This window comes from Poecilia mexicana, unplaced genomic scaffold (genome assembly GCF_051168715.1).
Source record: "Poecilia mexicana isolate PSO_F unplaced genomic scaffold, ASM5116871v1 scaffold_5, whole genome shotgun sequence".
NCBI lineage: Eukaryota > Metazoa > Chordata > Actinopteri > Cyprinodontiformes > Poeciliidae > Poecilia > Poecilia mexicana.
The window spans coordinates 32,882,251-32,897,925 of NW_028263374.1; the positions used below are offsets into that span (position 1 = coordinate 32,882,251).

General features: G+C 40.1%; 1 protein-coding gene across 7 annotated transcripts in view; it reads left to right on the plus strand.

Annotated features, from left to right (window-relative positions):
- The window catches only part of foxp1b (forkhead box P1b), a 312,762-nt gene that overhangs the window by 71,738 nt on the left and 225,349 nt on the right, over window positions 1-15,675 (plus strand). For 6 of the 7 annotated variants that reach the window (XR_015762942.1, XM_088005937.1, XM_088005936.1 and 3 more), the window contains exon 3: window positions 1,885-1,928. The exons of the other annotated variant lie outside the window; for it this stretch is intronic. The gene's annotated coding sequence lies outside the window, so the exon portion shown is untranslated. The remainder of the gene's footprint in view (window positions 1-1,884; window positions 1,929-15,675) is intronic. 7 annotated transcript variants of the gene reach the window in all.

The window sequence follows — 15,675 nt, forward strand, 5'->3', positions numbered from 1 at the left end:
GTTAGTGTCGACAGGGGATGTCGAAGTAACCATTCCTCCCACAGTCTTTGCATGTAGCCCCTCTGGCTAGGGTTACTTGAGTAGTAGCATTCCAACAGATCCATGTTTTCTTCTCTCGCCCATTTCCGTCTTGTTCCAGTAGCCCATTTTTCATCAAGGTGCCCTGGTTCCCCAGCACCTGACGCAGACCTTGTTTGGCCGGGCGACGTCTGAGCCGGCATGTCGTGCTTATCAATGTCTCTCATGGTATGAGGTAGGCTATATAGCTCCAAGGGTCTTGCCTAAGGACCCACACTGCATAGCTCAATTTCCTTGTTGTTAATGTTTGCCCCAGCCTGGATTCGAACCCGGGTCTCCCATGTGGAGACCCGGGTTATATATATATATATATATATATATATATATATATATATATATATATATATACTTACCAGTAATCAGATACCCTGCCGGAATAATTAGCTGGCCAATGGAAGAGATAAAGGCCACGGACGTTAAGACTCGGAAGCTACTAACCATGCATGGAGGGTTCCACCCCAAATCCAGCACCCTGAGACTGTACACAAGCCGTAAGGAAGGAGGCAGAGGACTAGTGAGTGTGAGAGCCACTGTCCAGGATGAAGCATTCAAGATCCATAAATACATCAAGGACAAAGCCTCAACGGACGATGTGCTCAGCGAATGTCTCAGGCAATGGGGAACAGAGGACGAGGTGCTGGAGGAACCATCATGGGAGGACAAGCCCCTACATGGGATGTACCACCCACAAATAACTGAAGTGGCTGATATCAGGAAATCCTACCAATGGCTGGAGAAAGCTGGACTCAAGGACAGCACAGAGGCCCTCATCCTGGCTGCCCAGGAACAGGCCCTAAACACCAGAGCAATAGAGGCTCAGATCTACCACACCAGACAAGACCCAAGGTGTAGGTTGTGCAAGGAGGCCTCTGAGACAGTCCAGCACATAACAGCAGGGTGCAAGATGCTGGCAGGGAAAGAGTACATGGAACGACATAACCAAGTGGCGGGCATAGTGTACAGGAACATCTGTGCCGAATATGGACTGGAAGCCCCGAGGTCAAAGTGGGGAACATCCCCAAAGGTGGTGGAGAATGACCGAGCTAAGATCCTGTGGGACTTCCAGATCCAGACAGACAAGATGGTAATGGCGAACCAACCGGACATTGTGGTGGTGGATAAAGAACAGAGGAAAGCCGTTGTGGTGGATGTAGCAATACCAAGTGACCACAACATCAGGAAAAAGGAGCATGAGAAACTGGAGAAATACCAGGGCCTCAGAGAGGAACTGGAGAAGGCCTGGAAGGTGAAGACCACAGTGGTGCCTGTGGTCATCGGGGCCCTTGGGGCAGTCACCCCCAAACTGGAGCAGTGGCTCAAACAGATCCCAGGAACAACATCAGACATCTCAGTCCAGAAATGTGCAGTTCTAGGCACAGCCAAGATACTGTGCAGAACCCTCAAGCTCCCAGGCCTCTGGTAGAGGACCCGAGCTCAGAGGATGAAAGAGACCACCCACAGAGGGTGAGAGGGGAATTTTTATATATATATATATCTTTATTTATTATGCGTGTATCTCCAAATATTTAAAAGGCAGCTAGGGAGTGAATGTTAATTTCAGAGTGACCTGTTTAGTTTTTCCTCCTCTGCTTTAACTTAACTCAAGTATGCTATAGGAAACAAAAAAGACATCGGAGGTGATACGGTAGGCATTTCTGATTGTGGAAAAAAGTAGTTTTGTGAAACTAATTTCCACCTTTTTTTCTCTTTTTCTTCACCCCTCCCCCCATGCCTTCCATCCCTGCCCCATATCCTGCCCTTTGTTCACTTTTGATCTCCTCTCCACTTCTCCATATTCTCGACCAGCGAGGAGACTCCAGGAGTGACATCCTGTGGAGCCTGACAACAAAGTAAGTACCCAAAGTGGAGATGTTGCTCACATTTTTTGAAAAAGTCTACTTTATATTGAAAACCTTCATGGTTTTTAATCGCCACAAGACTGTAGGAAGCTGCTGCTGTAGTAACAGACAGCAGCTGTTTGCTGACATCAGCTATGACTGCTGGAATCCTGCAGACAGTGACGCAGGCCGGTCAGCTGGGAGTTAAAGGTTAACCATGAACCTGACAGACGCAAAAAAGATGCAGAGTGTTGCTCGCTCATGTCTGCATCGCCCCCCCCCCCCCCCCCCTCCTTCCTTGGACTATCGTAGAAATCATTACTCCTTGTGTGGTGTATAAACACGTCAAAAACAAACCGTGACCCCAAGGCAGAGCCTCCACAAAGCAAAACAGTTTCAAAGCCTGGGATGTAGTGTAAACACAGAACATGGCTAACCTTCACGCAGGGAAGACTTCACCTTAAACCTGCTGTTTGTTTTATCGTCCCCTGTTGACCTTGGTCAGGTCGAATTTTCATCTTGCTCGTTTTTTTTGGTCCACATGGTTCTGTGTTGACATTTAGGGTTCCAGGTCGTTGTTTACATGTACAGCACCTCACAGTAGTTTTACCACTTGAACTTCTTCATATTTCTTAATATTAAAAGTTCCTGTGCAGAGAAGTTTGCTTGAATCAATTTGTAAGTCTGGTTAAGTGTGAAGACAGAAAATGTAGAATGGTTTTCAGTTCTTTATTCTATTAGCTAAAAAATTGAAATAAAATCTTATTTTTGAAAACAGAATGCTTTTTACTTGAATTTATGTTAGATTTTTTTTATTTCTGTTTTGTTATCAAAACTTAGTTTTGTTAAACTTTTTGAGTTACTGAGCGTTCAAAGATCATTGTAGTCTTTGTCCACAATTAAAAAATGCTCTAATTCATTCTGCTTTGGGCTCTAGATCACCTTAGATCAGTTTTTTTAAATCTTTTCTGGATGTCAAACACAGGTTTCAAACTTATTTTTAGGACTTATGTTGTTCTAACAAATAAATTATTGAACAGTCTTCTTTGCCTCTTTAGTAAATCTGAAGTGAACCTCACCAGGTTTGTTTCATGGTTTGTGAAAAATGTAGCTTTTAAAACCCAACAAGGTAGATGTCTTTTACAGACCCTGATAGATTGTTTGCTTAAACTTTTCTGGATTTTATTTTGAGTTATCGAACAAAAGGAGTTCAATTCATATGCGCCCCAAATTTCAGATTTTTTTAAATTTGTAAAAGAAAATGTGGAAGCTATGGTCACCTCTGTGAAATATTGTGGTGGCAGCAGCATGGTGCAAGGGTACTTTTCTTCAGCAGAGAACATAAAAAACTCTGCTGAAGAAGCTAATGGAAAGATGGAAAATCTTCACTTCACAATTATGCACCACTTTGTGTTGGTCTTATATAAAGTCTCAATGAAACATATTCAGGGTTAAAAAATAACATTCAAAAGTTCAGCATTTAAAATACTTTTTGCAAGGCTCAGTATGAGAGTTTACAGACAACAAGCTTTCAATTAGCATCCAAATGATCCATTTTCACCTGCAATATTTACAACAGTTAAACGTTGTATGTGAAAAATAAAGCCGGAATACTTTCTCACATTCTCCCTTCACATTCAATGGAATACTGACTCTTCTTTCATAGAACTGTCTTCATGCTAGCTGTTTCGCACAGCGCCAACAGTCACCGTACACAGACATGAACCTGTATTTTTTTAAATAAAGCCCAGCTGCTGAATGATCAGATAGTCTCTAATTAAAGCCCAAGTGTACACTCTTGTAAAATTCTCTCTGGAATGCTAACAACCTGTGATATTTCCAATGGTTGAACATTACAGCACAGGTTTCAGAGAAGGGAGGGGGAACAGATACAGAGAAAGAGAGGAAGGAGGGGCAGCGGTCATGTGGCAAGCTTACATGCTGTTCACATCTATGTCAGATTGAGGCTAATGAAGGACAGACTGATCCTTGGATTAGAGCCCTAAGCAAATGATCCCTCTTTGAATAAATTAGAAGCACCGAGCCCTCCCCTCCACCTCATGCTGCGCCATAGAAGTGTTGACTCGTGGTTGGACGAGCCCCCAATTGTCACAGTGTTTGATACTATGTTCGAGCCTCTTCTTTCTGTTCTTCTACGTCATGTATGTTTTGAGAAGCTGTGATCATTTCCAGGTCGATACATCTTCAGGAGCAAAGTTTGATGGCAAGTGGAAAGTATTGAGTGTTGAGTCATTTAACAATGTAAATGAGCCCTCTGAAAAAAAATTTCCCCCACCCTCTGAAGAGGGATGGCATTTGCATATTGCACTTTTTTTTCTTTTTTGATCAAAACAGTATGGTAATCCAAAAATATTTAAATATCATTTGTGAATTCTAGTTAGAAATAAGCAAAACAAAAACAAAAAAATCCCTCTGAACTTTTTCCAAGTAATTTACAGTTAGAGCAGCTCAGCACATAGAAATGAATCCTAAACTCGTAATTACATGGCACCTTTGAATATTTATTGCCCAGAAAAGGACACAGAGATGTAACCTCCTAACTTACCGCTCAATTCCCGCTAATAAATTCCTTCCTGCTTCTTTAGTGGTGGGGCTACTTTCACCGGCTGAAATACTGTCATTTGATTTTTGCTGATATAGTGTGTGTACTTCATAGGTGGATGGACTGGATGTTTTCCAATTAGCCTTGGTCATTGCCAGTGTTTTTAAGCTGACTGAAGAAATCTTGCTTAGTCTATAGCCTTAATTTTTTTTAGGTTTTAAGAATTTTTTTTTTATTTTTCATCGTACTTAAAAAATCCATAAAGAGCACACTGTGAAGAATCTTGATGCAGATTTGATTTACAGCAGTAGCAAATCAGAGAGAAGTAATTGATCTTTTGTAGGTAATGTAAAGGAAAAGAGAAACCTTTTAGTGGAACCTAGATTCATACTGTTTTCTGCTTTTCTTTTTTCCACTTTCAGCCTTTTATGTGTTTTAAGACACAGCAGATAAGACCATAATTGGAAGAAAAACAGAAATTCTTGTTTTTATAAAATGTGAGGAGAGTCTTGCTGTTTTCTCCAGTTATGTATTTTATCTCTCAAAGACAACATAGTTAAGAAAAACTATGTTGATACTAAACGATAATTTTGTAATTCCTTCAATTTTGGTAGAATTATCCAAACACATAGCGCCATTTTATAGCATAATCAAGTAACCACGTATAGTGTAAGTAACTTCATATATATATATATATATATATATATATATATATATATATATATATGTGTGTGTGTGTGTTCGTTACTACCAAGTGCTATGTATATTAATAACATTTACCGTATTATTCGGACTATAAGCCACTACTTTTTTCCCACGGTTTGAACCGTGTGGCTTATAGCCCAAAATGCAATAAAATGCTCATTTACAGTTGTTAACTCCACATGGCAGCAATTTTTGACACGGGCATTTATATTTTTGTTCAGTATATTTTTCAATATATAAAATTTAACAAATATATCAAGACAACATCCAACTCTTTATATTGTAACATCACAGTTGTTTGAAAAATGTCTTTGAAGATAAAACTCTTCAGATCAACTAACAGTGTTTTGTCTTATTGCACAAATTAAAATCCAGCTCCATGTATTCCTATTTGTCATTACCTGGTGTAGATGATGCGGTTGCCTCTCTTGGATTGTAAATGTCACTGGTGCCATCACTAAATGTATTAAACATTTGTTTGTCCATGTTGCTGGCTTCAGATGAAGAGTTGCTGACAGATGCAGATGTTCTAACGGAGGCAGGAGTTGTAGGTCTGAGGTTGTAGAAAATTGTGCACTCTTTAGCCTTAAGAAAAATATTGTGCTTAAGCAGGTGCTTTCTCAAACTAGATGTGTTTCGTCCACTGACCTAGTAATTCGCATCGCAAATATTGCAAAGAGCATAATTTGCATCGTATTTTGAAAAGTGGAGCCATACCTTCAAGCTTTTTCTATTGGCCATGGCTACTTAGTTTACTGAACAAGCCGATGCTGATATCATTACGCTCTTGCGTGTGCTATGCTGTGTTCAGGACAAGCATGGAAAATGCCCCATTCTTCCTCCATACTGTCACCATGATGCGTTTAGGTACCGAAACATGGTACTGTTTGATTTTATGTGAATAGGTACTCTGTAGTACTGACAGAATTCGGCCGGTTGTGAATTCCGTACCCATCCTTATAATATATATCTGGGTTATCTTGCTTTCTGGTCTCAGCTTTTTCTGAAGTAAAATTTTGTCCATTGACATCAGTTTTCATTTTATTTGTTGTTTCTGTTGATTTGTTTACATATTTTGGATATTTAAAATATCTTCCGTTTCCAGAGTTAAGTGTTCATTAGAATATAAAGTTTATTGATCTTTGAGGATGTGTTATTGCATTATTTTGCTATTACCATTATATTTCTTCAAAATAGTCTCAAAACAACAATATTATCATTATTGCAATTACTTATGCCGACAATTTATTGTGCAGCAGAATTTGTTGTGACATGCCTAGTTGCATGCTCTACCCTCTGTGTCACTGCTGCAACCCGGTCAAATTTGTTTAAAGATCGGCGATGGGCCAGAAAATGGCAACCTGTGCACTCCTACTGTCTTTGTAATAAAAAAAAAATCTGAACTGGCATGTCAGGCCTTAACCCTTTCATGCATTGCGGTCTCTACAGTGGACAGCTATCTAAAAGCCATTTTCTTGTGGATTTTTATGTTATAAATGCATACAGACCACTAAAGTGGACACTACTGCATCAGGCAATACACTGCCAACTACTGTCCATCTATTGCAAGTGCAAGAATTCTTTTGTTAAATCCAATATGGTGGACAGACGGAAGCATATCAGACTAACTCGGGAATATCCAGTGGGGGACTGGATATTCCCGAGTTAGTCTGATATGCTTCCGTCAGTAGGAGGGGGGCTCCTACTGTGGAAAACTCTTGCAGGTAAAAACAATATTGTGACATCAAGAAACCCCTAAAGACTAATACTACTGATGTATTTTCTAAATTACAATTTTATATTTGGAGAAAATTACTACTGATCACCTGTTCACTAAAGTGGACGTCATGCATCAGTGACAATATTTTGACAGGTATTGATATCAATCCTCTGATCTACAATATGCAACATTTTGAGGAAATATTTTGACTGTAAATAAATTAACATATTTTAGTTCTTAACTTGATGTCCATTGTTACCATTAAGAAGTAAAGTTTTTATACGTTACTGGCCAATGGTAGCAGTATAGATACTGTATAGATGAGGATGATGAAGAACCTTTGATCACTGAGGTAAATCAAGATGTTGAGGGATATGAAATAACTGGAGATGCAAAACCTACAGATTACAAACCTGTATGCATTCCAAAAAAGAAAATAAATTCTGCCCTTAACAGATCAGGAATTTCCCTTTCCAGTAATAAATATGGAATCATGTCATACCTCAGATAACCAAGGTCAAGAATGTATTGATCACTAGAGCCAGATTTTCACCTTGACATCATACCAAGTGTTTTTTCACTTCCTGGAGAAGGTGAATCTTTTACATTTCAAGACATCTGTAGCTTGTGTGCTAATAAATGAGCTAGACAAGCTCTAGAGTACCAGTGCCATCCCGTCACTGTTGAAACGCGGACCGGTGTCTAAGGCAGTGGTGTCCAAAGTTGGTCCTTAAGGTCCAGCATCCTGCATCTTCTAGTTCTCTGCCTGGTGGCAGTAACTTCCTCCTCAGTATTTCTCCTGAGGTCTTCTAATGAGCCACCATTTGATCCAGGTGTGGTGAACCAACGAGAGAACTAACACATGCAGGATGCCGATCCTCCAGGACTCACGCTGGACACCATTGGTCTAAGATGGTGTTTCCCAACCCTGGTCCTCAAGGCACACTGCCCTGCATGTTTTAGCATTTAGCAAGCGTTTCCTTGCTTCAGTCCAGCTGATTTCAATCGATGACTGATTAACAGGCGTTTGCTGAACTGCAGTCAGTTGAATTAGGCACCAGGGTTTGGGAAACACTGGTCTAAGACACCCTATGAGATCAGGCTGAGGTCTAGAGAACACTGGCCCTACCTTGCTGCAACCAAAAATATCAACATGTAATAATCCAGCCTACAGACAAAACTAAATCCATCTGCATCCAATGGATTGTTTGCAATCTGTGTGCTTTGCACATTTTCATGCAAGATAGCTTTGATTTTTATAAGTCTGAAACTGAAGAGACAGTACTTCTATGTTACAGAAAACAACGAAAACAACATAATGGCTGAAGTGTCATATTCAATGTTAGTTTTATAAAATTAAAAATGTCCATAATAAAATCATACTGCTTGAGAAGGAGCCAGAATAAGACTAAAATGAGACCAAGCAGTTGAATGAGACGGACTGAATTAAGGGATCAGATAGTAGTGAACATTAGATTAGGATGAGAGTTGAATACAATGTTATATTGTATTCAACATTCTGCTAACTAATGGCAAAATATATTGACATTATAATATACAGCATTTCATTAGTTGAAAAGATGTAAGCGTATGTTGTCCACCTAAGTGGACACTTTGACAAATCCTAAAAGACCACCTTATTTTAATGCCCTGAGAAAATCAAAAATACTTTGGAAAAAAAATCCTGATTTACTGGATCATAAATCATGCGTGAAGAACAGAAACGGGTATCGGCACGAAAAGGCCTGATCGATGCATCTCATCATACAGTATTTCAGTACAGAGCTTTGGCAGGAGAAGTGATGGCTCGTGGCATATGGACTACACAGATGTATACTGTACCCGCTCCACACCTCTTGACCTTCCTACCATGCCGCAGCCGGCACATAATCCTGAGCCCCCTGTTTGTAAACATGAAAGCAGTGATCAGACGCCCGTTCTCCCCATTCGCTCGCCTCACAGACTGGCACAACACAACATGACAAGCAACAGATGTGTCACACTGGCTGAAATCAAATCAGCCATCCAGCATGGACTCCTGCACACCATCAGACATGTTGAGGCGAAGAGTGGAGTTGGGGGTGTAGAGGCAGCGAGCACTGCTGGCAGATGAGACGAGGCAGAGCCTCTGCTGCTCCCAGCTTCCTGTCTGGGGAAAAAAGGGACATGTCTGTTTGTGGGGCCGCTTTTGACACTCCAGTCACTCTGTCATCTGGGTCGGCTCGCCACAGCTCTGATCATACGTACACGTTGCATTCAAAGAGCGTCATTTCAGCCGCGTGACAGGTAGGCTCTCAATGAGACAACAGCCAGAGGGGGATGTCCTTTTCAATACAAGTGCAAGCTCAAATGCACAGTGCACCGAGACAAAATAACATCATTTGACATCATTCTGAATGCTCTCATGTTGTCTTTTTTAGTCAGTGTGGAAAGTATACTGTAATACCAGAAAAGGAAAGTTCAGAAAGGGAGAAGCTAAAAGGCAACGACCGTTCTCTTTTGACATCTACGCCTCGTAAACCGACCGTTAAGAGAGTACCGTTACGCATTAAAGATATTCCCTAGGGCTACAACTGGCAATCCTTTTAGTAATCAATTATTCTATAGATTATTCTGATGATTAATTTGATTTAAAAAAAGGATGGGCATATTCTGCAGATATTTCATTCAACCACTTGGAACTTTTTTATAAATAATATTAGAAATACTTTGAAAGATGTAAATAAACAATTATATTTTTTATCAAATAGGAAAAAAATGCCATAACACAGCATTCATTTAGTGAACACTGGATCATTTGTAGCAAAGGCTGGATCTGCTGCTCAAAATATATTTCTAGCATCTAACTTTTTCAAAACATATGAAAAGTTCAACCTTTTTTGCTTGACTTAACATTAACACAATTGATTATTTTCTGATTATTAATTGGACAGGAAAGGGTGCTTAATAGATTTATTTATTTTTTACAGAATTTGAACCAGGTGAAGCTAAAACCATCATTTTGGTGGGACATGTTTACAGAATTTTTTTCTTTTCAGCATAATTGCTAAAAGTATATATTTTCCTGCAGTTTTGGCCTAATTACTTCCCTGAGCATGTTTGGGTTTTTTTCAGCAAAAGGCCTTTTTTGAGTCTGTGAATATCTGTATTTGTCTCGATGTTGACAATGTGCCCAATTCTAAAGGGTGGATCAATTCTGTGCTTTGTGTTCTGAGGACATGGTTTATTATCTATTTTGCACTGTTTAGAATTTCCAGTTGCACTTTCTGAACCATTTGAAAAATATATTGCAGCTTATTTTTTACATGTTTGACCAAGGTAGTCAACCTGTTTGTTTATTTGTAAGTTTATTTATTATTTATTTTACATTGGTTGCTATACTCCTAATTGCACTGACTAAGCAAATTAAAATTGTGTTGATTTTCCATGTTTGACCATACTTGTGAAATTTTTTGTGTATTTGTTGCTGTACTGGTGTAGAGTTCTCAAATACATTTGTAAGTCAGTACATTTATGTCTTTCTTTAAAAAAAAATAAATGTTTAAGTTAATTCAGCACTGTTTCTGTGTCGGCTGATACTAAATCTGTATTGGCATCGGAAGTAGTAAAAAAGGGTTCAGTGCATCCCTATGTGTCAATTCCAAAATTAGTGGACAGTTATTCCAGTAATTGATTCATCACATTTAATCCAAATAATTGTTTCAGCCCTAATCTGCTTTTGTTAACCGCCACATCATAAACAAATAGTGTGGCTGCAGGGGGAGAGAAACAGGAATCCACCACCAGGACAAGTGAATGAATGAAGGCAGAGCAGCAGCTGCTTGACTACTGCAGGCCATCACTGCACATCTGTTTATCCCTCTGCCAGCCACACAAGTGTTTATACCCACAGGTATAATTGAGCTATTTTCCTGAGGGCAGCCTCACTAAGTTATGTTCCAACTTTCCATTAAAGCGTGTGGAGGTGGGGAGGGACGTTTGACTGATAGTAATCACGCCCAGCAACACTGCTATGTAAATACAGCTTATCAGCTTTACCAATTTGGTTAAGTGACACCAGCGTGGGTGATTCACACATCCAACTCGGGTGGCTGTGACACAAGGCCATACATGCCTTTGTCATTTATTAAACCACCGGCAACTCGTGTTCTTAACAACCAAGTACTCAGGAAGACACATAATTGCGAAAAACACTGTTGAAACAATATCAAGCTGGGAAAATGCAAATAGAAAGTTTTCAACCTGCCGGGCGGGTAAACTTAACTGTATGCATTCAGCAGCACTGTATGGAAATTGAAATGAGAATATCTAGATCTAAAGCGCAGCATTTAAATATTCAAATGTTAACACCAAACAATATAGTGCATTATGGCTTTTAGTATTTGCATACAACTCTGTTTGCTGCTGCTGAGCTGGGGATGATACAAGGAAGAAAGAAAGAGAGAGAGAGAGAGACTCTGTCAGGATGTGGAGCACACAAACAAAGCTTTTGTCTTTTTTTGTGTGCTAACTGTCCCGTTCAGTTTAAACACTTATAGATATTAGAACACCAGAGCAATTAAAGAGGAAAAGCACTTTCTGTCGCACATCTGTTTGTGGTGTTTCGGTACAGAGGGGTTTGAGTGTTGTCGCTGTCTTTTCTATTTAAAAATTACTTTTAAAAACAAGCTAATGGTAGCTTGTTTTTAAAAGTAATTTAATAAAATTGTTAATAAAAATGTGCGAAGAATTTAGTCCATTAGAACAGACTAGGTTCCAATTGTAGTTTTCTGGCTGATCGGTGATTACCGATCTTTAGAAAAACCTGACTTGCCAATTCCAATTTTGGCCAATGCCAATTTTTTTGTCTGAAATGTTGCTAAATAGTAGCAAGAAAGTTGTTGAGTTTACATCAGTGGGGTGACTATTGATAACCACAAACATGCAGACATGACCTGGTGGGCCAGCCTATCAGTCAAACCTCTCTCATGGGAGAGCAGAAGAGGCAGTGGTAGATTTTAAGACCTTTGCTGAGGTAAATAAGATCGGGAGACAAGATTGGCTTATCGTAAATATCGACTGCTCACCGATCTCCAAACAAATTAAGGAAACCGGTACCGACAAAAAGGCTGGCCGATAAGTTGGTGCACCTCTAGAAAAGACCACATTTTAAAATGACACAGATTAGTTGGTTATCTGGAGTGGCAGTGACACTTTTTAAAATCTTTGCTTCAAGGAAGTATATTGAGTGTATTTAAATGTTTGGATACATGTGTTTCGATTTTATTAAATGATCTAATAAAATGGCTTTTGTGGAGGTGACAGCCACCTTTTAAATAGGTCACAACAGTGGGCTATAATGTGTAAAATGAAGCCTAGGCATACTGTACATTCAAACTGGAAGACTATTCACTTCACCTGCTCAGCCAGTCACGCCATCATGTGCCTTAATCGCAGCCTATCGGTGCCAGTCTTTTCCTCATCTCCTCCAATCATAAAGCATCCCACCCTTAATAAGGTCCAGCATCCCGTCTTCACCCGCTTTCTTGACCAAGCTTTAACCTTGCCTGCTGCCATGTCCGATTTGGATTCCGACGACTTTGTCGTGGACGATCGCGGTCTCTTTCTTTCTCCTCCACCTCACAGGAGCGCTTGTTTAGCCATCTGTCCCGATCAACCCTCTCACTCTTCTGTACTCTGATTGCCAGGATTTCTCCTAGACTCCATTTTAAAATCCTTCAAGGTCTTTTGTTAAAAAAAATTAACAACATACTCATATATTTAGCTTGTACCTTTTACCACTTAACAAAGGTGAGTCAGTCAGCAGCAGTTATAACCCACGTCCCTCCTGATCCGCCCTCTCCTGAGTGAAATTAAAGCTGCAGTATGTAACTTTTATAAAAATATTTTTTTTCCACATATTTGTTAAAACTGTCATGATGTTTTGACAGTATAGTATGAGAGGTAATCTGCCTTCTCCCGGTGCTAGAAACAACAAGTCAGTGGCAGGAGAGGTTTAGTGCTGTCAATCACAATCTCATGTGGTGCTGCTCATCCTTCCTCCACCTCAATTTGTGCTGTGCTGCAGATAGCATAGCACAAAACTATGAATGCTCAGTTTAGTTAGCATAGCTACCAATGACGGCAGATAAACGGTTTCTTGTAATAAGTTGTTTCTCCACCATTAGCACATTTATCAGTGAGTGAATGAGGCTAATTGACAGCGCTAAGAGGGTCCTACTATAGTTTTGATTGGTTGTTTTGGTCAGAACGGTGCATTACTTTAATTACTTTTATTACTTTAACCAGTAATAGTAATTCAGGAAGGAGATGGAGAAGATTGATTGTTTTCACAGATTATCTGTCTCATAACAAACTGCTACGACATGGTGACAGCTTTAACAAATATGGAGAAAACATATTTTTTTTATTAAAGTTGCATACTGCAGCTTGAATAAAATGCAACTACATAGCATTTTTGAGAAGTCTGGATTGCTTCATGTATATTTTGCATGTTGCTTTTGACTGTTGCTCATGGGGAGACATTTCAGTAATCTAATAGAAAAAATTTAAGTAACCTACTTGCACACTGGATGTGGACTGTTGGATGTTAAATTCATGAGCAGTAAATATTGTGCTAGTATCAGTATTGAACCAAAGAAAGCAAGGCAGATGCAAGCCTTTAAAATTGTGAAACTTTTTATGGGTCAAATAGACTCAAAAAATTGTAACAGCAGCTGTGTGGGGGGACCCAAACAAATTTTTTTGTCGGGGGCCCATGATTCCTGGTGGCACCCCCCGAGTATAGGTGTTCCGTTTTTTACCATTGCTTCCACAGCAGCTTTGGTCCTATCTCAATCCAGTATTTGCTTAGATTGGTCTGTCCTTGATACCGAAATTCTTATCATGCACACCCGAGCTGTTTCCTGTTCATCTCTGTCAGCTTTCAAAGTTTGTTCTTCCCCACTATGCCACTGCTTCCTACCCTTCCTGTCCGACATTGATTTCTGGCCCCTTCTATCCATCAGCTATAGCATAACAATTGTATAACAATGCAAATACACTCTCTCATAGGCTAATAAACAGATTTTGAAAGAACATTTAGCACTGGAACTGGAAGACCTTTTAAATATAAAAAATTGGGAGAGGGATTGGAGGGTTTGCATTAGGCACTGTTCACATTCAGATCCTCTCGTTCATGACAGAGGGGAGAGGGAGCTGCCACCCACAAGAAGCCTCTCTGGGTGATTGGCCATGTCATCCATACCCGAAACCGCCACTGCACCTCAGTGATTGTGGACTGTCAGTAGAATATCCCATGGCAACCATTAACCTGTTCATACAATGCGCTGCCTATTTACTCAAAGCTCCGTCTTGGCGTTTTGGGTAAATATGTACTCGAGCCTGAAATGGGAGCTCCTGGCCCTTACCTTTGCCTTGCCCACTCAGCTCCTCTAAACAATTAGTAGCAGCAATTAGCAAACACCTGGTGGAACCAATCTGCTGAGATTATCTGAGAACAATTGGAAATGGCATCAATGAACAGCATGCAGAAGTATTGCTGTGTTGATGTGCTGAATAAGGAGTGTCAGCAAGGGTGGGACATTCTTACAGACAGTGGCCAATTTTCAGGCATTGGATGCAAAGTCAAATTTCTGTTAAGTTGTTTTTGATGAATACAACATTTTCATAACAACTGAAGGAAACTGAATTACTTGATTGTCCTATAAAATGGTACTTATGTTCCTGGAAAATACATAATTCTACTACTGGTTCTACTTCTCTCCTTGTCCTCCTTGACCTTACTGCAGCCTTTGACACTGTGGGCCATAATATCCTCCTACACCGTCTTCATGTGGAGGTCGGTCTCTGTGACTGTTCTGGACTGGTTTAAATCTTTCCTCTCCAATCGGCTGGAAGGTGTTAGCCTTGGCAAGGCCAAGTCCCAGGCTGTCTCTGTCTCCTGTGGTGTCCCACAAGGGTCAATCCTAGGGTCCCTGCTATTTTCCCTTTACATGCTGCCTTTGGGTTAAACCATTAGTCGACACAACATCTCTTTGCATTGATATGCTGACGATATACAACTTTACATTAGAACTGGAGCATCATCACCACCATTTTCACTCACTGCCTTCACCACTTGCCTGGAAGAGATAAGGACGTGGATGAATCAGAATTTTCTTCAGTTAAACTGCTCCAAAACTGAGACCATGTTGATCGGAACACCTCACCAGGTTCAATCTTCAACTTTGACTACTATTTTCTTTTCTGGACAAGACATCCCCCTTTCCACCACTGTTACAAATCTTGGAGTTAGAATGGATTCTCATCTTACATTTGAAAATCACATTAAGCATCTGTTTAAAACCTGTTTCTTTCATCTTCGTAATATCTCCAAAATTCGTCCATCTCTCTCTTTCTCTGATGCCGAGACTCTCGTCCATACCTTTGTCTCCTCTAGGCTCGACTACTGCAACTCTGTTTGTTGGAATCCATAGAAAACACCTTCAGAAGCTTCAATACATTCAAAACAGCACAGGAGGAATTCTATTGAGAGCCCGTAAATCTGACCATATTACATCTATTCTCCAGAATAGGTTTCAGAATTCAGTACAAGATCGCTCTCATTACCCATCAGTTTTTAAATGAAACCTCACCGGATTATCTGAAGGACCTTCTCATTCCACATTCATCCACCAGATCTCTACGATCACAAGACTGCAACTTCCTCCACCTTCCTCGATCCAGATTAAGGACCATGGGAGATCGGGCATTCACTGTGGCAGGCCCCC